We start from the raw sequence: 24,596 nt of genomic DNA on the forward strand, positions 1-24,596 counted from the left end.
TTATATAAAAATAAATTGGATTGTTTGCCCGACCAAAATGAATAGGAATCAAAGATCTTCTTATAGATTATCTTTACTATAAAAACTAATTGACTATTTACCCTACTAGAATGAATAGGAATCACAGATCTTACTATAGGTTATCTTTACTCAAAAAACTAATGGATTGTTTTCCCTGTTTGAACATCTGAACAAATAGGAATTGTAGAATGTTTATATATAGACAGTTGATTATATTATGATAATAATAATATAAAATAGCCATCTATCTTTGAAGTTGTCAACCCTGGTTTATTCATCCTTACTATTATTATCTTTGTTGCTTTTGACGTGGTTTACTCTCTATACCATTACGATGATAATAGTGAGCATTACATGTTAGATCTAGGATGTAATTCAATGTTTTGATAAAATTAGTATAAATTTGTAGATAATAAGTTTTAGATTTGACCCCTTCAAAGGATATTTTTCTCTTATTCTTTAAGTTTTCATATTGTGTTTTATTTTTCTTGAGAACAAATATTTTGATTTGTTTTAATTTCTTATAGATTGACTCATATTTATGTTTCAGCCATTCATGGCACTGACATTGGATTCATGGGTGGGCCCATTTGTCACGCTGGTATTAGCACTTCTTACAGGCCATTGACAACTGAGGATTAGTGAGCTACATCACCAACTTAGGTTTTTCCTTTTTCCCTTTTCTTTTTCCTTATATTATAAACCTAGGGTGTGGAATTTTGTCTTTTGCATGCATTTTTGTATTTATTTTATTTTATTTTAAGTACCTTTTTGTCAAATTGTACTAGGATTTTCCATGGATGGTAATAATTACAGGGAAGTTGCTATCATTGAAGTTGATTTGTTTGGTGAGGTTGACATGAATGATTAAACATGAAACCTAGTATGTACATGTGCTTGATGTTTTAGATTGTTTTCATGATCACTTTGTGTGACCACCATGCTTTGTTTTATGTGTTTTTTGTTTATACCCTTATATGATGAACTTTTAAAAGTAATTTTATAGATTTGGGGTCTTTAATATAGGCATGCATTTCATTACTTTATTTTGTTGCTTTGAATATAAATGAACTATAATAAAAATTGAGATTGATAGATTAAATCATTTATGTGATAATTTATTACATTATAATATTCTTTCCCTTCTCTCTATAAAAGATGTCCTACACACATCTGTTTTGTCTAACAGGCTGAAAACCTTTTAAAAGAACATTTCTCATATTGACTATGATACAAATCAAATTGAGAGAGAGAGCCTAATCTGAAGCAAGTACTCCCTTGACCATAATCTAAGCAAGCAATAACAAATTCAAACATATTTATTTTTATTTTCCAAAACAAAACTTATCTTACAGTTTGCTATGCTGCAAACATCATTTACATTCTATTGCTACTCTGCAAAACAAAATTCTCTATGTCATGAAGTATTAAGAAGGAAAATTGTTGTTCTTTTATTGAAACTAGAAGGATTGTTGATACAAATCTGAAAATGCTTCTAAAATCTAAGTTACAATGTGCTTCATCCTGGAAGAGCTTGGAAAAGCTACAATACTAGCCGAGAGAAAGAATAGAAAAGAAGCCCTGAGAGTAACTGAAAAAAAGTTGATGAAGAACTGTTTGTGCCTCTTGGGATTGAGCTCTAACTGATTGTCCTTTCTTGCTTCTATCTTTACCTTGCATGATTGATTCATCCTGGGTCAAATTTGGTGAAGAATGAGATAGAAAAAGGCCTATAATAGCTGCAAATTGAGAGTTCGTGGACCCAAACCTCTCCTTGACCCATGCATTATCCATGTGGGCTCCTAAATTGATGACAAACTGTTGCATCATCTTCCAAAATCCCCATTTTCAGGCCTCAAACTGAAAGCTCCACCTTTACTTCCAAAACTGATCATGAATTGATTGTTTGATGCTATCAAGTGGTTGCATTATCCTTGATTTAATGAATGATCTAGGATCTTGTTGACTTAACCAAGAGTTTTCTTTAGTCTTCTTTTCTCTCAACACTCTTAAATCATTGTCTTTATACTCATTATAAGGCTATGGACTGTCTTTTAGACCTTCTCTTAATTGCTGGCAAAAAGATAAACTAGGATGATATGACTGCCCCTAAAAGGTTGCTCTGTGAAATGTCTTTTATTGGGACTGTTATAACAATATTGTTGCTCTATACCCTAGAAGCCTTGTCTTGAATCTTTTCACTAGTTTTGACTTTGCCCTCTGTAATGTTCCCTACTAGGTCTAGGCTTGTTTTAACCAAAATTAAGCTAATTCAATATACTTATGACTTAAACTAAGTTGATTAGGAGACAAATCTATCTTAACATGAATCAAACCAGTGATAACATAATCTTTTTTCTAGTATTGAATTGATAATTCAATCTGATTTATAGTCTCATATTTATTTGTTTATTCAAATTCCTATTGCTATAAATAAATAAATATATATATGTATATATACACATATAAATAGTACTTGCTGAACAAGATAATAGATAGACTAGTCTGTATATATATATATATATATATATATATATATATATATATATATATATATACACTCTATGTTTTACTGCAGAGTAGTCCTAACAAATATTATACTAATTATAATCATTATAGTAATATCTATTATCATAACAATATCTATATTTATAACCCTTATATTATTCCTTATTCTGATTGGAATATATATATATATATATATATATATATATATATATATATATATATATATATATATATATATATATATATATATATATATATATATATATATATATATATATATATATATATATATGAATAACATTACCAATAATTTATGTACTTGCTAATTACCTATTCTATAAACTATTAATACTATCACTGGTTAAAAATATTGGTTATTAATATATTTAGTAGCTAGTAATGGCAGACAAAACTGACGCATGGCAGATTTGGTTTGCCACTGTCATGAAATTATGTATTACCATAATACATATTTTAGTCTATGTTATTATTATTATTATTCTGCATAAAGACAATATGGTGCTTCATATATTAAACATACTTATCCCAAAATGCATTAATCTTCAAAGATGAATTCCCGGGGCTTTTTCCTTATTATTAATACATGCCCTCAGATTTATATCATTAATTTTCTGTAGTTTATTGACAAATTAATGATTTGATGATACTTGTATATGTTCAAAAAATACTAGTTTGTCTATTATCTTTATTGCTGATACTATATTTTAATCTCCTCATACTTTGTTGACATTATTATTCTATTGGTATAGATTTTTTCATTACTTTTCTCCTCCGAATCTTTGTTTTCTAAATCCCCCTAAATATCTTGCATGTAACCTTTCAAAGAAAGAGTGTATAGTTTCAATACACAACGATTCGGTTATGACTATTCAATAACTATATAAATCGTACCTTTTCATACTTAATAATCTTTCTTTGTATTTGTTTCGGCATAATTTCATGATGACCATTCCCTTAATCCATAGTATGGAGACTTTAATTCTAGTTAATACTTTTAAGCAAGTCGTATGTGTATATCAGATGACTATGTAATTGCTGATTAGGAATTTGCTGACTCTTTAGAAATAAACTTTGTTTATAATCTATGTAATATATATTATTAATTTAAATATTTCAAGAATATTATTAATAATTAATATTAATTAAATAATAATATTTAATAAATAAATAATTATATGTTGGTAATTAATATATTAATTAATAATAATAATTGTTTCATTTTGGATATATATAACGATCAAGGAGGGGACATGACACTCTCTTGTCTTTCTCTCTATCAAAGTCACTGTCTCCCCTTGTCAATACTCCCCTTGCTAGGTTTTCCTTTAATGGACTGCATCTTTCTCCATTCCTCCACTGTCTTTTGTCTAGTTATTTTCATGATTGCTCAGAGACAATGACTTATTTAAAAAAGAGTAGTCACTGTATTTACTCTTCATTGGTGTCTTTATCATGTGCCTTGTGAAATCAGCTTCTATCCTTTATCGCCTGACTCTTTCTTGATGTCATAGTCATGAGGTCCTTGCTTTGATATTTGCATCATAATATTCAACTGCTTTGAAGTTTTGTAAAGAAAACATCCCAAACCTCTGAATGCTCTGGGATTTGCAATAGCTCTGGAAAAGATACTAGGACAGTGATTGTTTGCTTTGTTCTTTTATCTACTGAATATGGTTGTTTTTATTATAATTTAGACCCGATATCACTGCTTTGTCTTTGAAATGACTATTTCTTTTACCCTAAGATCTAAGGTTAGGTCTACTCATATTTTTGAATTCAACTCTTTTATCTTGTAGAAGCACTGTGCTTTGATAGAGATGTTTTGGCTAAAAATTGATAACCCCCTTAAAGCTTGTGACTGAGCTTTTGGAGTATTGTGTTTATACATTCTTTACTTGAGCCTTTTTGATGGATAGGATACCATTAGGGATTGCTATGATTACTAAAAGTAATCTTGCTTGCTGCTAAAACGGCTTGTCAAGGCATTGACTGTAATGATCTATGCCTATAACCTTTTTCTCATCTATCTGTGTTCTTTATCCATTGAAATGCTCAAAACACTTTCACAAGTCTAGTAATTTCTTTGTAGAAGGCTTCCACGGCCTTGAGGCTGCCTTTGTTCAATGATTTGGTGTTACTTTGAGGTTTTGATACTATTCTCTATTTCTTTGATAGTGATGTATCTTTATGACTATGTATGTAATGATCCTTGGTGAACATTGTAGGTAATGCCTTTGTGATATATGGTAGGATTGACTATATTCTACGACAAATGCTACAATAGTATCTTTATAATGCATCCTCTTTAATATACACCATATACACTACACTATGACTTCAATCTTGATATCACAATGATTACCTTGTGCTCAATCCTTTATGCTGACTGTCAATCATCACTGTCATGAACTGTACCTTCTGTTTCTTAGAATTGTCTTTTTAGGGCCTGTTATGACTAAGTTTGACTCCTTATGCCTTGAGAATGAACTACTCTTTACCTCTTTTGATGGTGAACTCTTGATACTTGGGCTCTTAAGCATTAATATTTCTAAGACAAATTCATTCTTTTATTCACTGTTATTTCTTATTCACTTTCAGGTCTTCTCTTTAATCATGAAGAAATTCACTATCAACAACATTTATATAGTGCTCTATTTATAGTTAAGACCTTCCCTATTTTTCTCTTGAATCCATTATTTATTTCAAAGGGACTGCAACTTGATAATTTTACTGTCTTTTCTTGTAAAAAATAAATGCATATATGCCATTTAACACCCATCTCTACTTTGTGAATCATCTCTACTCTATGTATGTTGATTGAGGCTAGCATTGGCCTTATTATTCTTGATGTTGTTGCAACGTTTATTCATTGTCACCTTTGGTATTAACCTCCAATATGCTCAAACAAAACAAATCAATTCTACCCTGCATCTTTCATTATGATCTAAAGCTGCTCATTGTATACCACTATCATAAACTTCTTTATTGGGTTGTATCATAGGCACTCTATGTAGGCTGCTCACACAACCCTTGTCATTCACTTTTGACCTTATCATACTATCTTTATGACTTTATCATTGTATTATCTCTTTAATAGTGACTGTGTGAGGTCTACAACAAAATTCTCTATGTCATATAACCATTATGAATGAGTATTCATGCTCATTTTATATCCTTGGACTGTCTTGATAGCCATATATGCCTTGAAGTTGATCCTTTTATCCTTTGCTTGAGCTTTTTTTAGACTTTGAGGGTTCCAACAGTCTCTTTATTTGTTGACTTGATTCTTTTGGATGTTATTTTATTTGTGCTACTACTACTTCATAAAATCATGAAGAGATTGTTGCAACAACTCTGCTTCAACAACTACAATTTTCTATAATACATGTAGCCTTCAAGTATATAACAACTCACATTACTGCTATGATTATCCTCTATTATGTTTAGGACAAAAGATTGCTCTGTATCCTTATCATTTCACTGTGAAGATGATTTATCCTTGATCACATCTCCTTTTGTCACAATATTGACTACTTAATGCTTTGTTTAGAAATGCAACAACAATGAACATTGTTCAACTCTTCATTCTTTTGATATAGGTGCTACTCTCTCTCTCTCTCTCTCTCTCTCTGTTTTGGGTAGGGTTATGTCATTGTGTGTTTAAAGGATGCTTTTTTGATAGTGATATCTGTGTTTTGCAGACTAGAATGGGTTGTGCTATTGTTGTCCTTGAATGGGTTGATTCATTGCTTGCCATGGGTTGTCCCTCCATCTTTCATGGTTGCCTTTGACTGTCATTTATCTATGTATATCTTTGATTCGACTCTCTTTGTCTTGTAGAAGCTTCATATGACTGTCTTCACCTCGATCTTGATGTGCTTGTACGTGGAGGCTTGGAAATGAAAAATGGACTGCTATTTGCTCATGACTTTAAAAAATTATCAACAAACATGCCCTATTCCTATGACAGTCGAATACAAGTTATCAAGCATTCTTTCCTTTAAAGGTTTAGACTGTCAAAGGTGTGAGTCCATGTTTTGAAACATGTGAACTACTCTTCAAGAAATTTCATTCATTCTTTATCACAGATTTTGGAATGATTTGCTTTAAAAACAAAGAAACAAAGAGGTAAAATCCATTATATACATGCAAAAATTAATCACTGTCATGAAACACAAAGAGGGTGTGAATGTAAAAGAAGAACCTGTCTGGAGCTTGTTGAGCCTTTGCATGATATGGTCCTTTGTAGTTGGCACATGGCTTCTCTTAACCTTTTCATGCAAACTCCTTCATTGAAGAGACTAACTTCACGTTCAAACTCTTTGAAGTAACCCTTTGACTGCTCTCCTTTATGCATGACCCATTACATAGATCAGATGATTGCCCTTTTGTGAATCTTGAGATATTTATCTTTGATGTTGTAGTAGACATGTGAAACTTTGCATGAGAACCTACTCACAACAAGAATTCATTCTCATGAAAGAACTCAGAGTAGAAATAAAATGAAGCCCTAAATGCATGCAAAATTGTAATGTCCCCTTTTGGAATTTATCTTAATTTAGTCCCGAATCAACAATTCTAACTTAAAATGAGATTTGTAATACACTCATAAATATAATTTAATGGATTCTAAAGACATTTTTTACTATCATAATGCTAAGAATAATTTTAGAAGATGGAGCTTATCTTGATAACTTTCCTTGATTATGAGGATCATAAACCTCCCCCCTAAATTGATTATCATCTTCTTACAAATTGCTCTAGAACTCTTACAATCTCCTCATAAACCTTTCATAAAATTCCTCACTATCTACTCCTATATTATATATTGATTTCCATATGCTTAGAAATCTCTCATTGCACAACTTGTTTCACCCCTCAATGTCGAGCATCAATATAGTATTGGGTCCTTTTGATCAGTGATATAAACTTCTACGATAGAGTCTTCCTTGATCAGTAGCGTCAACTCATGCATCCGTGTTTGGTATATCTACCATCATATTGGTGCATTCAGATTTGAATAAAATAAATACATAAATTCTTCTATCTTCCCCCATTGGAATGATATTGATGTCTCTTAAATAAGAAGCAAAAAGATGTGAATGTGAACAGTTGTCCTCCCGACATGAGATCACATCCCATATGAAAAGATAACTGACACTAATGATTTGTTAATTAATGTAAGCATCTATTATCTTTCCTTGGCCATGAATGTGGGAATGCTTCTGCATGTATTGCTTGTTATTGATGAGTATGTTTACTTATTAATTATAATTTGATGTTCATAATTAATCATATGACTGGTCTTTGGGTTTGATAAGGCATATTGATTGGTTTGATGCTGCCAACCACAATGTTAATCTATACTTTACCAAGTTGATTATTCTTTTCATCTTATAGATGTCGTCTTAGGGAATATATTGCTTTATTAGTTAGATCGTTCTCAATGATGATATTAACCTTCATTTCCCTTAGTCCCTCTTGGTGTGTTTGTGTGTGTTACCCGATTAATACATGACCTTGTCATTAAGAAATCCTACCTCTTCATGGTAATCGATGTTTATTATCCATATATTCTGATTTGTGTTTTTACTAGCATTTCCCCCCATTGACAAATGAGAGCTGGTTCCTAATATATCTCTGCCCCTCAATGGAATGGTTGCTTGAGAGGGATCACATCTCTTCCAATATCCATCGCACCTTTTAATTATTTATCTGTTGGATATCAATCATCGTTTGCCTCCTTGACTAAGTCAAATCTAACTAGTTCTGATTACATTGCTGACTTGTTAATATTCCAACGCTATTTATTATCCTCTACCACCTCATGCTTGCTAATATATAACATTCATTCTGAAACGTATGTATTCTTCCTTTCATGACACGCTGCCTTGTGAATGCACTCTTGCTGAATATCACTGTCTATTGTTGAGGGGACAACCTCTAACACCAACAATTTGCTTAGTATTTGATATAATAATTAACTTTATTTATTGATCAGAATGAGTGTTATTCTATTATATATTGTTTTTTTTAATTGAATGTTTGTTTTCTAAACTTATTATTATATTTATTTCTAATTACATTGTTATGGGAATGAATGTTTGCTTATTAATTAATTATTGATCAATTACTTTTATACACTGTTATTGATCAAACATTTAAATCACTATTTTATTAATATGTAATATTTATTTATAGTATTTTCAAATATAATATTAATTTATTTTTATTTAAATATTTCAAGAATATTAATTAATAAATATTATTAGACAATAATATTTAATAAATAAATAAATATTGAATGATTTCAAGTAATCATTTGTTGATAATTTTTATTAATTAATAATAATTACTTCATTTAGGATATAATAATGATCAAGGAGGGGACATGACAAAAACTTATGGCTTTCAACTCCAACTTCCCAACAAATCTCAAAAGATGTTTTTTTGCCTTCATTTAATGTGAAAATACATAAATTTGGAGAGTCAAAGCTTTTAATCAAAATGAGGAGGGAATTTAATGTTTATGACTTGATATATAGGGACTAAAGATATTTTGACTATAATTTTGTCTCTCTTATATTAAAATCCCTTTAAAATGTAGACTAATAATACTAAAGAGGCTATTTTTGACCTGGAGGAAAAAAATAGGTAACAATTACTTTTGATTTTATTATTGTTTGGGACTTTTGTTCAGGTTCCTACGCCCTTTCATTCATACTGCTCTTCTTTAAAATTAACTATTTTTATTTTCCCATCGATTTGTCTCCCAAAGTAATGGGATGGACTATCTTCACACTTGTTTCTCCCCAATAATGTGTCTGCTTATGGATTCTTGATATTTCTTTTCACATCCCATACCTCTTTATTTTGCTATGACCCTCATGATTGTCCCTATCTCACACATGACATTATTAATTATTATTTACCTTTTTAAATCTTACAAATCTTCTTTCCATTCAGTACATAGACCCTAGATTGAAAGTCATTCCACACAAGAAAAATGCAGATGCCACAATGGTCCAATAGCTCATATTTAATTGCAAAATATTTTATTGTTTAATATGAGTGCATATAAATGTTGAATGACAAACACTTGAGAATGAACCCTACAATATTTCAAGGTCCATCTCTAGTTGCTAAGTCATTTATAGTAGTGTTGTTCTTGAGATCAAAGCAACATAGGTGATGAGACACTAGACATATGCTTGAATGTGGTATAAATGTCTAAAAATATGGAAAACACTTTGGTATGTAGCATGAACAAAAACTAGGATGAATAATTTGCTCAATTTAGGTGCATAATAAATGATTAACATTCCTTCAAGAAATTGAACAAATTTTCCTTTATGTGAACCATAGAGTATAGTCTGACTGATTAATAATAAATGCAAGAGAAAGGTCCATATCTAGATCATGTTACTTTTGTTTTTGTTTTGATTGATGCAAGAGGATGTTACCACACTCTTTTAAGTAATGCAACTCTAGTGTCAACGAATGCAATGCTTTGATGTAATGATTCAAAATTTCTGTATTGCACCCACAGTAGAACATTTGCTATGATAAAAAATAAAATATTATTTGTTACTTTTCAATATGAATATAATGCAAAATTGCTATTGATTATTTGTTCAAAACTTAACCTACTTAAAATTTCTTTTTCTCTTTTAAGTGGAAATTTTGTTTATGGCCTTGTTTGAGATCTGTTTGTTTGATGCAAAACTAAAGATTCCCTAATAGGATATAAACTTCTACCGCCTCCAATGAATTTTACTTTAGGTTGTCTTTTTGTCAAGGACCATTTTGAAATCTGTTTCTGTTACAAAAGTAAAGATTCTCTAATGGGATATACACTTATCCTTCTTCCAATGACTTTTACTTTAGGTTAGAGTTTTATCAAAGACCTTTTTGAAATCTGTTTATCCATTACAAAATTAAAGACTCATTTATAGCCCTTTCCTTTCTAATTCCATGGGGATTTATTTTTGGTTTACAAGCCCTTCTAGTAAATTTAATCCATAGTTTGTGTTTTGTTGATTTGTTGAACCTGTAATTTTCTTTTCCTTTTAGCAACTAAATTATAGATTATATGAGCTAGAAGATTACGGTTTAGTGGTTCACCAATATGATTTGACTATTCTAAAGGGCATGGGTGGAGTGACTGGTAAGGGTACCTTATTGTTTGCATAAGATTTGTTAGAGGCCAAAAATAGATTGCCTTGATAGAAATGATGGTTATTCCTTGAAGTCATGTTTTCTAACAGCCTAAAGAATGGTCAGTAGGCCATGACCATTCTTTAAGGTTTGTGTCTCATTTTCTTTGCATTTTTCATTTTAGTTTATGTTTTATTTAAGAACTTATTAGTTTTGATCTCAACAGTAAATTTAAAAATCAGAATTCTACAAAAAGAGCATGGAGGGTAGAGGTGAAGGAGGAGGCAGTCGAGTGGGAATTTCCTTTTCAATACAAAAAAATTCAATGGAGGGTAGAGGCAGATCGTAAACCATTCTATAGAGCAGGTTTCCGTAGAAGCTTTCTTCATCGACCATTCTAAAGATCAGGGAGGGTTTCCCAATACTGATAGAAGGAGCTGGGGCAGAAACCATAAGGATGGTCAATCCAAGATTCGATATGAGAAACAAACCTTTTTTTCATCCTCCCTCCCACGTCAATCAAAAGGCAAACAACCTATCTTCGACATTTGTTTGGTAGACAGACCTGGTAGTTATCGCTCTCTTGATTCCCGAGACTTCCAAACCAGGCAGCAGGAGTATCTCGGTAAGTTTTATGTAGAGTAGAGGCTACCTAGGGAGCATTGCTTAACCTTTCCAAATAATATCCAGATCGGATTGCGGGAGCATTGTCTAGCTTTCTCGAACATTATCCGATTGGATCGCATATCATTTGAAAGGATATTTTAGCTTATGGAACCTCTTCTTCGGGTCCATTTATTTCATCCCCCAACAACATCCCCTTGGGTCTTCGCTATATGCCTAAAATCTTTGACCATAAGCAGAAAGAGAGAAAATCTTCTCACATCAGGCACAAACCGCAAATCAAGGGTTATCAAGGCAACTATCTTCATCGCCCTTCAAAGAGACAATGACAACTTAAAAAACCCTCAAGGGAAGTGGAAATAGACAAAATCGAGCACTCTCACTCAGAAGAGAAAGAGATGAAAGAGTGCCTCAAGATATCCTTTCCACATGCCATGCTAGAGCTTCAAATCCAGACATTGAGGAAGTATGCATTGATCGGTAAGTTCAGGTCTTTTCCCCCAATTCTGAGCTTTTAAATGCATGGGCCCAAAAAATTTGGCCGGGTTTAGATCAAATATTTTATTGCAATCAAGTCTCTGGTGTTTTTATTGCTACATTTCACTCAAAATCTGCCAGAGATTTAGTTCATAAAAATAAAGGATGGTTTTTCAAAGGGTTCAATTTATTCACTATGTTGTGATATCTGAACTTTGATCCTAAAAGTGTCATCATATAATTTGCTCCAGTTTGGATTTCGTTCCTGGACCTCCCTCTTGAATACAATGATTTAGACCTCATAGAGATTTTGGAAAATAGATTGGGAATCTTCATTAGACATGATCTTATCCCATTTGAGAAACCACAACTCCGTATTAGGGTTTGCCTCCTCTTTGACCTGTCAAAACCGTTGGCCAAAGAAATCCTTATGTCTTCTTCCTTTGGAAAATGTTTGCCAAAAATTCACTTGGATAATCCAAAAACAGTCAATGCGAGCACCTAGGCCATTTGACGTCGGAGTGTATGGGGGTGGATTGCAAAATCAATATGGTCTGTGAAGACCAATCCTCTAAAGCCTGTCAATGTAAAGTACATCCATATATTGTTCCCCCACTTTAGAGTAAAATTCAGCCCATATCTCTCCAATCTGTGAATCCTCTCCTAGAGGAGGGGCTTGGGTTCAGAGACTCAGCCGATGAGGGAAAGTGTTCTCAGGAAGTGTTATTACGGGCAGGCGAGATTTCAGTAGCAACTTTCAAATTAAGAGATCACAAGGAAACACTCTTTTCAAATCAACATATTGTTTTTAGTTGCTCTAAAATGAGACAACATTGGGATAGATATCATAGAAGCATAGGGATCAAAAAGTTTAACTTCAGATTTCAGGATATGGCTCTTCCCTCTAAATTGAGCTTAGTCTCAGTATTAAAGCAATCGAGGGCAAGAGCTTAGAACAATACTTGGCCCAATAGGGGAAATGTTGGATTACTTTCCTTTCCACCAGAAAAGCTTAATATGTGGAATAGAGCAAAAATTCAAGCCGTTTATTCTAATAACTCTTTTTTGGGGAAAATTAATAAAGAGGAGGATCAAATGCAAGACCAGGTAGTCATCCAATATTCTAATGAAGGAGGGCCCACCAAGGTTACAAAATGGATTGGTAGGCACAAAATTCAATCAATAACAATAGGCCTAGATCCTCCAAGATGTCTTCCCATGTCCTCTAGAGATTCCAGGCTTTCTCTACTAGATAGTAATAGAGATTTTCTATTGCACTTTAAAGCTCCATTGTTGTGCGGATCGCAATGTAAAATCATTGAAGATCAGTTTCACAGAGCTTGTTCACTGTTTTTAGATGAACAACTGGCCCAAGTAACTTATAATCTAGATACTAAGGACCTTTTCCAAATCTATGATAATATCACAAAAAAGGACAAGCTTAAGGTGGATTCCATAAGATCCTTTCCAAAATTGCAAGACAATGGATACTTGGATCAGAATCAGGAGCAAATTTATTCAGATCACTTCTCTGTCACTCTTCAAGATCAACAAGTCAACCGAACCATAGTGTCCTCTATATACCAAACAAGATCCAAATCCCCAAAATAGGTTTAGAAACCAAAAGGAAAGGTAGGAAGGCCTCCAAAAAAGAAGAGACTTGCAAGAAAGATGACTGAGGAAATTAAAGCAAGTCTGCAATCCATCCTAGCACACAGAATGTCAGGGGTATTAATAATAACATGGAATGTCAGGGGTATTAATGCTCCTGACAAAAGACACCACATTAAATCTCAAATTGAGAATTGTGGGGAAGATATTGTTCTTATCCAAGAAACAAAATTATCAAACAGTAAAGATGAGAAGCTATTCAAAAAGTGGCAACATTGGAACTATTCAACTTCGCAAGCCATTGGTGCCTCCAAAGGGTTGGCCATATTATGGAAATCGAATGTGGGCAGTGTTTCAATCATAGAAACAAAGGCAAATTTCATTCACATTTTAGTTCAGTCATCCAGGGGGTCTTTTCAACTCATAGCGGTGTATGGCCCAACCTCCACAACAGGCAAGAAGGCATTTTGGGATAGCATTGCACAAATTTTGTTTATCTTTCCCCTAGACCCCTTTGTTAGAGGGGGGGACTTTAATGCGATTTTTTCTTCTCAAGATAAGACGGGGGTATCATCTCACCTCCAAAAAGTATGCAAGATTCCAATAATTTTGTCTCTAATTTTGCATTAAAAGATTGCATCCCCATCAATGGCTCTTTTACTTGGACAAATAGAAGGAAGGGTTTTACACATATAGCAGAGCGCCTTGAAGTTTTTTTTGTTAACCCCAATTAGATGCCAGCTTTTGGAATTCCAAATTCCATAATTTTTCCACTTTCAAGGTCTGACCACTTTGCTCTTCAGATTGAAGTTCCACTTATTCCTATTTTGAGGAAGGGTAGGCCATCTTTTAAATTCTAGAAGATGTGGTTCAAAGATTTCTCCTTTCTGCTACTCCTACAGAAATGGTGGTTAGAAGGACCCTTTAATCAAGGTAGTTGGATGTTTCAGTTATGTAAAAAGCTTCAATGGTTAAAATAAAAAATTAAAGAGTGCAATGCATCCTCATTCCAAAACATCTTCCATACAAAAAGTCAAATAGAAAATAAGATCAAAGACTTAAATGTGCTCATTATCCAAAATGGAATAGATAAAAACACTTACAAGATGCAAAATGAACCAAATGCCCAACTTCAAGAAATCTTGGCAAGAGAGGAACTATTTTGGAAACAAAAGTCCAGAGAAACATGGCTACAAGAAGGTGATACAAACACAAAGTATTTCCATGCTTCGATAAAAATGAGGAGATCTAACAATCTAATTCACCAAATAAAGAATGAAGATGGTGATATCATAGTGGGTGTAGAAAAGATTCAACAAGAAGCAGTTCCTTCTTTTCTACACTATTCACAAATGGGGTAGATATTAGGCAAAAATTATAGACTATCCTCCAACATATTCCCCAGTTAATCAATGAGCAGGACAATTTGCTTCTCTTGAAACTGTTTACTTTAGATGAAATAAAACATAGCCTTCTCTATGCATCCGGACAAGTCTCCAGGGCCTGATGGTTTCCCCGCCCTCTTCTTTCAAAAATGTTGGAGTTTTTTGGGCTAAAAAATTTGGAGGGTAGTTGAGGATTCAAGAAAACATGGTAAAATGTTGGCTCAATTCAATACTACTCTTATAGTTCTCATCCCTAAGATGCAAAATCCTTCATCCTTTGCAGATTTCAAACGGATATCACTATGCAATACGATTTATAAAATCATCTCAAAAGCCATTTCTTTAAGGTTGGCTCAAATTATTCCCAATATCATTTTGAAGCAACAAGGAGGTTTTGTTTAGGGTAGGGAAACTACAGAAGGGGCATTGGTGGTCCATGAAACAATTCACACAATCATGGAACATAAAATGGAAGCAATGATGATCAAACTAGAAATGCTAAAGGCATATGATCGAGTAATTTGGAACTTCTTACATCGGGTCCTTATTAGATTTGGGTTCTCTGTAGTTTGGAGCAAATGGATTCTTTCTTGCATTTTGGGTGCAAAGTTCTCAGTTTTGTTGAATGAATCTCCAGTAAGTTTTTTCTCATCCTCACAAGGTATGAGACAAGGAGATCCTTTGTCTCCGTCTTCATTATTATGGCTAAAGCCTTAAGCAGGATGATATTGGCTAGTTAGGAGTCCTCATTATGAAGGGGAGTACATATTCCCCAATCTCAAGTAGTCCTCACACACTGCCTATTTGCTGATGATACAATTATGTTTGCAGAAGCGTTGGTTAAGGTAGCCAAGATCATCAAGGAAATCATAAAATCTTATTGTGAAGCATCTGGTCAAAAAGTCAGGGAGGCAAAATCCAAAGTTCTCTTATTTCATTGCTCTCCCATCTTGTCTAACAATTTGATTAGTACCATAGGATTCAAGCAAGCCAAGATTCCCTGTAAATATTTGGGTATCTCTTTGTTTACTGGTGTAAACAAAAATCAGTATTGGGAATCAATCATTTCAACTATTAAAAACAAGATGGACTCTTGGAAGAATAATTGGTTATCACTTGTTGGTAGAATATTACTGATCAAGTTCGTGTTGTCTACTATCCCCAATTACATCATATGAGTTCTACCTATGCCATAAAAAATAAGAGATGTTCTTGAATCTCACCTCAAGAAATTCTTGTGGCAAGGAAATAGAGATACCAAAAATAAAATTCAGCTTATAGCTTGGGAAAAGGTATGTGCTCCAAAAAGGCAAGGTGGAGCGGGTATTCCAAATTTTGAAGATAGAAATTTTGCTCTTGGTGCAAAGCTAGCATGGAAACTCTAGGAAAATCCCTCTTCCATCTGGGCTTCTATTATTAGAAGAAAATATCTTGACTCTAATGAACCTGAAAGGATATTTACTATTGCCAATCCTCCCAAAGGATAAAAAATGTGGAACTTTATTGTGAGTTGTAAAGAGTTCATGTTACCAAATCTAGCTTGGGTAATTCATAATGGCAGGTTAGCAAGATTTTGGGAGGATTCATGGAACAATTTCTCGGCTTTAATCAACATCCAGGGATTAAAGGACATTAAACAATTTTTGCAAAATACTTGGGGTTGTTTAGTAAGGCATTATTTTTATATCACATCTATCAAATGCAAGCCCAAAGAAAAATGGAAATCCTTTGCACAATTTCCAGTTCCCAGATCCAAATTCAAAAACGTATTGCAGCATTAAAGTTGAGATAGATCTTCTTTAAAGAAAAGGATGATAGAATGGTATGGATTCCATCAAAATCCGAGGCTTACTTGGTCAAGGATGGTCTAAAAGTCTTCTCAAATCTGGACTTCGCTCCTCCATCGAGAAAGTTTTCCTTCTATTGGAACGATTGTTGCTTGCAAAAGGTGTTGGCATATTTACAGAGCTTGATGACATGATGATATTGTATGTTGTCAATATGCTAAAGCATTGATGTGAATATGCTGAAGTATGAACCGGTATATTGAAGTAAGCAATGTTGTCATTGATGTCAATATGCTGAAGTATGAACCGATATATTGAAGTAAGCAAATTGGCAAGAGAACCGATATGATATTGTGAACCGGTATATGTGAAAAAGTGAAGCGGTATGTTGGAATGAGAATCGGTATATGGGAAGCTTTGTATCGGGGTTTCATTTGGCATGACTACTGGTTGGTAGTCTCAACTTCAGGGTTTCCGGTTGATGCATTTCAAGCCTATGTGATTCAACCGATGACATCTTGTGATGAGTTAGCATTGTAATGAAGATCAGATCGCGTTGCCATGTCAACCTTGTGTGTGTGAAGGATTCCCTTGAGGATCTTGCATGGAGTTTGATCCTATCTACCTCAGGAATGTGCGAAGTCTACAAATGGTGGAGAGCGCGTGATGCGTTATCAACTTCCTGAAGCGACAAAGAATGAACATTGGAGAACATCTTGAGATTTGTTCAAGACTATTGTATTCAATGCAGTATGATTAACGGTCAGGATTGAGGGAAAGTTTACAGTCAAACTTGGTGAGGGAAAGTTTTTGCCTGTACTGATTCACCCCCCCCCCCCCCCTCTCTGTACCGGTTTAGTACTAACTGTTCATCATTATTCATCAATTGGTATCAGAGCATCTTCCAGGTCCTCTGTGTTGTAAGCTTAACCGCTTGAGTAAAAGATCCTACTCTAATGATGAAGAGGGAAGGTCCAAAGTTCAACAGAGATAACTTTAAGATATGGAAGGATAGAATGAAGATCTACATCAGAAGCATGGGTGCTCAACACTGGAGCTATGTTGACATTGCTTATGTTATTCCTACCGGTACTCTCACCGATCAAAAAAGAGAGATTTAGGAGAATGGGCAAGTCATGGAAGCCCTAATTAGCAGTCTATCTGACATTGAGTTTATTGATGTTCAGGATAAAGATAATCCCAAAGAAGTATGGGATGCTCTAGAGAATATCTATGGCAGTGATGAGCATGTGAAACAAGCTAAGGAAGAGAGCCTTAGGGGAAAGTTTGAAGACATGCGGATGGTTGAAGGAGAGACCATTCAACAATATGAAATAAGAATCAAAACTGTTGTTGGAGACATCAAGAGTGCAGGCAATAAAATAGATGATTCCACTGTTATTAGCAAAGTCTTGAGATCCTTATTACCGGTCTATGTAATAAGGGTTGTTGCTATTTAGGAGTTGAGGTCTATAGACAAGACAGAGGTATCCCTAGACTCCATCATTGCTAAGTTGACCGCATATGAGCTAAATAATTATGATGGAAGTATTCAGAAGATTGAATCACCCTTTAGAGCATCTGCTACACCATCTAGAAAGGGAAAAGAGGCTAGTACCAGTTGTGAACCAAGACAAAGAAGAGAAATGGATGATGAGGAGATCCTAATGGAATTTGAAGCTTTTCTTGCCAAGAGACTTCCTAAGGGATTTGGTAAATATAGAGGTAATCTCCCTTTGAAATGCTTCTCTTGCAATAGGATAGGACACATTGTTGTAAACTGTCCTAATGGTGATAATAAGGACAAACCAGAGAAGTTCAAGAAGTTCAAAGGAGGAAATAGGAGAAACTGTTTTTTAACAGTTGATGAAGGAGTTACTGATGAGGAATCAGAAGATGAAGAAAATGAAGACATTGTGTTTGTAGCAGTTAAGGAAGATGTGTTTGACAAGAAGGCTCTTGTCTCCCACTTTGATAATTCCAATGAGTGGATTATTGACAGTGGTTGTTCTCACCACATGACTGGTGACCAGAGTAAGTTTATGTCTCTGGAAGAGTATGATGGTGGTGTGGTCCGACTTGGTAATGATGCACCATGTATGGTAAAAGACAAAGGATCCATCTCTCTAAATGGAAAAAGCAGTGCTAATAATGTGTATTGGGTAGAAGGTCTCAGGCAAAACCTTTTGAGTGTTGCCCAACTGAATGATAGTGGACTAACTTTGGAATTCAAAGATGGAATGTGAAAAATAAAAGGAAAGAGAGGTGAACTGATGGCCACCAGTATGCAAACCAGAGGTAACTTATTTCAGCTGAATGCAAATATCAGTACATGTCTAATGGCTAAGTTTGATGATAGCTGGATATGGCATATGAGACTCTGCCATGTAAACTTTGATAATATTATGAAGGCCAGTAATATCAAGGCAGTTAGATGATTGCCTGTGCTGAGCAAACCAAAGAATCCTTTGTGCAGAGAGCGTCAACTGGGGAAAATGTCTTCCTCAACCTTCAAAGGTAAATCTTTCACTGTAGACAATTTACTTGACCTTGTGCATATTGATTTGTGTGGTCCTATGAAAACTAGGAGTGTGCAGGGAGATAGGTACTTTATGATTCTCACTGATGACTTCTCAAGAATGATGTGGGTCACATTCTTGAAAAAAAAGTCTGAAGCTTTTGGAAAGTTCAAAGCTTTCAAAGCACTAGTCGAAAAGGAAAGTGGTAAGAGGATTAAGTGCCTAAGAACTGATCAAGGAGGAGAATTCACTTCTGGTGAATTCAACAAGTACTGTGAAGAGAACGACATCAAGAGGCAACTCTCTGCCCCCGAAACTCCACAACAGAATGGCCTAGCAGAGAGGAACAATTGGATCATAGTTGAAGCAACCAGAACCATGCTGATTCAAGGAAATGTTGTTCACACTTTTTGGAGAGAAGCGGTGAGCACTGCAGTCTACACAATGAATCAGGTATTCATCAAGAAAGGTAAGGATAAAACAACTTATGAGTATTGGACCAGTAAGACTCCTGTAGTAAGCTACTTTAGAGTGTTTGGTAGCAAATGTTATATCAAGAGGAGTGAACATCAGAGCAAGTTTCATGCAAAATGTATGAGGGAATATTCTTAGGATATTCCACCAAGAGTAAAGCTCTCAAGTGTTTCAACAATAGGACTCAAAGAATTGTTGAAAGTATCAATGTCAAAATTGATGAAACCTCTGAGAAACCTGAGGAAACCGACAGTGAGCGAGTGGTAGATGAACCGATTGTAACCTTTTGGGAACCGGTTGCAAAATAGCCTAGTACCAGTAACAATGCTTCTACACCAATAGATGTTGATGTTGATGAAGATGAGGATGAAGAAGAAAAGCAAGAGGAAACGGCTAAGATCATTCCTAGGTATGTAAAGCTGAATCATGATCCAAAGCAGATCATAGGAGATAAGGATGCATGAATTGTTACAAGAAGAAAGGTGAGAGAAAATCCTTGCATGATCTCTGAATTTGAGCCTAAAACATTTAAAGAGGCACATAAAGATGAAGATTGGATCAAGACTATGGAAGAGGAACTTGACCAGATAGAAAAGAATGGTACATGGTCTTTGGTACCCAGACTCGAGTATAAAAATGTCATTGGCACCAAATGGGTTTTCAAAAATAAGCTGAATGAAGATGACACAGTGGTAAGAAACAAAGCCAGACTAGTGTGTAAAGGATATGCTCAAGAAGAAGGAGAAGGCTATGGAAAAACCTCTCCTCCAGTAGCTAGATTGGAAGGAGTTCTTATGCTTCTTACATATGCAGCCTTCAAGGGATTCAAAGTATATCAAATGGATGTAAAATCTACATTTCTGAATGGAATACTTGAAGAGGAGGTGTATATAGAGCAACCAAATGGGTTTGCCATATCAGAAGACAGTGACATGGTGTGTAGGCTACATAAAGCCTTGTATGGATTGAAGCAGGCACCTAGAGCATGATATGAACGCTTACACTCCCATCTTGTGAAGATTTGATTTGAAAGAACAAGTGAAGATATCAATATCTATTTGAAGTCAGAAGGAGATCAGATTCTGATCTGTGAAGTATTTGTTGATGGCATAATATTTTGGTGGAGATGACGAGATGAGTCATGATTTTGCAGATGAGATGAAGAAGGAATTTGAGATGTCACTTATAGGGGAGATTAAGTTCTTCATTGGACTATAGATTCAACAAATGAAAGATGCTATCTTTATTACTCAGTCCAAGTATGCCAAAGAGGTATTGAAGACCTTTGGCATGGAAGACAACAAACCGGTTGGTACACCGATGGTGATCGGTTGTAAATTATCAAAAGAGGTTGACTCAACGTTGGTGAATGAGAAGGAATACCAATCAATGATTGGTAAGCTGCACTATGTAGTACATAGCAGACCAGACATTGCACATGCAGTAGGCATTATTGCATAGTTCCAGAAAAGTCCAAGAGAATCCCACTTGGTAGCAATCAAGCGGAGTCTTAGATATCTGAAGGGAACTTTTGAATATGGATTATGGTATCCATACAGTAATGATTTCAAACTGAAAGTGTTTACAGATGCTGATTGGGCTAGCAATGTGGACGACCACAAGAGCATAATTGGTGGTGCATTCTTTCTTGGTGGTAAACTGGTCTCATGGATGTGTAAGAAGTAGAGTTGTATCTCTCAGTCTAAAGTAGAAGCGAAATATGTTGTAGCATTTATGAACTACACTCAGACAATTTGGATGAAGCATGTATTAAGTGGCTTCAAAATTCCTGTATCTGAACCGGTAAGTATATTTGTGACAACACAAGTGTAATTAATATTTTCAAGAATCCGGTTTTACATGCTAGAACCAAGCACTTCGATCTCAAGTATAATTTCTTGAGGGAGAAGGTTCAGAACAAAAAAGTTGTATTGGAACATGTTTCCAGTAAGGAGCAGTTAGCAAACATATTCACCAAGCCTCTATCGAAGGCTACATTTACCTATTTAAGAGGTGAATTAGGGGTGCCGCCCCTTCAAGAGGTGAACTAAAGGTGTGTGCTCCACATCAATCAGGTATTGCATTGATAAATCTTTTTCAGGATTGGTGTGTTGAAAGATGCTACTCCTTAGGAGGAGCATCATAGTGGAACATAGCTGTTTGTGCCTCCACTTTGGCATTGTTGTCAAAGGGGGAGAAGATGTGAAGTGGAGAAGATATCTGCAGTATTGGGGAGAAGATGTGAAGCAGAGAGATATCTTTGTATATTGCCATCAATGCCAAAGGGGAGATTGTTGGCATATGTGTAGAGCTTGATGACATGATGATATTGTATGTTGTCAATATGCTGAAGCATTGATGTCAATATGCTGAAGTATGAACTGGTATATTAAAGTAAGCAATGTTGTCATTGATGTCAATATGCTGATGTATGAACTGGTATATTGAAGTAAGCAAACTGGCAAGAGAATTGGTATGATATTGTGAACCGATATATGGGAAGTTTTGTTTCGGGGTTTCATTTGGCATGACTACCGGTTGGTAGTCTCAGCTTCAGGGTTTCCAATTGATGCATTCTAAGCCTGTGTGATTCAACCGATGGCATCTTGTGATGAGTTAGCATTGTAATAAAGATCAGATTGTGTTGCCATGTCAGCCTTGTGCGTGTGAAGGATTCCCTTGAGGATCTTGCATGGAGTTTGATCCTATCTACCTCAGGAATATGCAAAGTCTCTGCAAACGGTGGAGAGCGCGTGATGGGTTATCAACTTCCTAAACCGACAAAGAATGAACGTTGGAGAATGTCTTGAGATCTGTTCGAGACTGTTGTATTCAATGCAATATGATTAACGGTCAGGATTGAACCGATTGAATTGTTAAACCTAAATATTTAGGGTTTAGGGTTTGTGCTACCGACCTATCTATATCCTATAAGGTCGATGATGTTTTTCACTTTGAAGTTGTCGGCAAATGTTATGTGTGTATCCAAGTGAAGAGATACTTGATTTTTGCTAGACCAGAGAAGTGTGTTGATACCTGCAGAGTGTGATTGCAGAAGCAAAGGAGCTAAAGTGGATCTACCTTGGCATTATGTGTTGTTATCAGATCAGTGATTTACCTGTTTTCTAACCATTTCAGCAGTTGGAAAATCCCTTAACCGGGTAGCTTTAACAGGCTTTTGTGTAAATCCTTTAAGAGGGTGACTCAATTCAATGAGTTCTTCAAATCCTCTTGTGAGGTAACCTTTAATAGGGTTGTAAACCTTTAACCGAGCATTTAGCCATCCCTTAACTGGGTGATCCCTAGCAGGATCGGTTCCTAACAGAACCTATTATAAAAGTCTTTAACCGGACTAGGCTCCTAACAGAGTGGACTTCAAAAGAGTTCAAAGAAAAATTTGTGGGTATTCATCCCCACCGTGGTTTTTCCCAGTTGGGTTTCCATGTGAAAAAAATCTATGTGTCATGTGTGATGCTTTTCATGTGATGCTTTAATATTCTTTGTCAAGTGGTAAAGCATGTTGAACCAGAAATCATTATATTTTTGATGATATATTTTTTGTTTATGCATACAGGTGAAGTGGAAAGGAGATATTCAATTGTGTGGAGATCTAAATGTTTATCAGTTTATGTCTTTTATACTCTCACTGTGTTTTACCGGTAGTGCCCTGATTTAGACCGGTGTTACTATCTACCAATTAAGTACAGTCTTTACAGTCAAACTAGTTCAGGGAAAGTTTTTGCATGTACTAATTCACCCCCCCTCTTAGTACCGGTTCGGTACTAACTGTTCATCATTATTCATCAAAAGGCTGGAGCTTTCGCATGGCTTGCATTGAAATATCATATCTTGACTAGTGACATATTGGCTTTACTAAAAAATTACCACAACTTTCAAATGCATTCTATGTAATTCAAGCATTGAGACTACAGATCATCTCCTCTTACAATGTGATGTAGCACAAGAATGCTGGAAGTGGCTTCTCTACAAATTAGATTAATCCTCTCCCTTGCAACAATCAGTGTGAGAAGTTTTCGAAGCTTGGCCTAAACTTTATAAAGAGTCATTCTTTGCAGTCATTTGGGAAATAGCCCTAGTAGTCTTAATCTGGAATATTTGGTGGGAAAGAAACAAATGAGTTTTTAGAAAGGAGGAAAATAAGATAGCAGATATGAAGCTCAGAATAGAGTCAACAATTTCAGAACCAGTTACGCATGCACATCCAGAAAGAAAAAATTAAGTTCATTGTTCTCCTCTTGGGATGATAACATTATGAAAGAATGGAAATCCATTAAGCTTCCATTCAAGCAGAGTCTAATGTGCAATCAAGAATCCAGAATCGACAGAAAGGAAATTAGATGGAAACCCCCCATTGGTTTGTTTTCCAAATTGAACTTTGATGGTGGAGCTCATGGGAATCCAGGAACTTCAGGAATTGGCTGTGTCATCAGAGACCAAGAGGGCAAAATACTTGTAGCAGGTTATGGAAGGATCCCGAATGGTTCTAATAACATTGTAGAAGCAAAGGCACTCCTTCTCAGTATCAAGATAGCAATCAAATATAATGCCTTCAATCTAATTATTGAAGGATACTCTCGGAATATCATATCTGCACTCCTTAAGAATCAAACTCCCAATTGGCAGTTAGACTACATTATACAAGAAGCAAGAGAATTAATTCCTTCTCTAGCTCCTTATCAGATAGTGCACTGTTACAAAGAAGCTAACAAGGTGGTATCTCAACAGGAATTTCATGATGTCGAATCACTCAGGGATCAACCAGATAGGGACTTGTCTCAATTTTATTATCCCCTTATTAATTCTTTTTTGCGTTGATTGCAGATTTGGCATAGTGTAATATTTTACATATATGTCAATTTCAATTTTACTTTTAAAATTGGGACGAACTTCAATTGCACTTATCACTGAGCTCAACGCCACTGCTTAGGTGCACATATTAGAGTGTTGGCACGAGCTTCCTCATTTCCTTTGCCTATGACATATTATTTTCT

At 34.9% G+C, this 24,596-nt stretch overlaps 1 long non-coding RNA gene across 1 annotated transcript in view; it reads left to right on the plus strand.

Annotated features, from left to right (window-relative positions):
* The window catches only part of LOC131062847 (uncharacterized), a 54,175-nt gene that overhangs the window by 6,105 nt on the left and 23,474 nt on the right, over positions 1–24,596 (plus strand). The window contains exon 2 of the long non-coding RNA XR_009110972.2: positions 572–684. This is a non-coding gene — a long non-coding RNA (uncharacterized LOC131062847). The remainder of the gene's footprint in view (positions 1–571; positions 685–24,596) is intronic.

This window comes from Cryptomeria japonica, chromosome 9, assembly GCF_030272615.1.
Source record: "Cryptomeria japonica chromosome 9, Sugi_1.0, whole genome shotgun sequence".
Taxonomy (NCBI): Eukaryota; Viridiplantae; Streptophyta; class Pinopsida; order Cupressales; family Cupressaceae; genus Cryptomeria; species Cryptomeria japonica.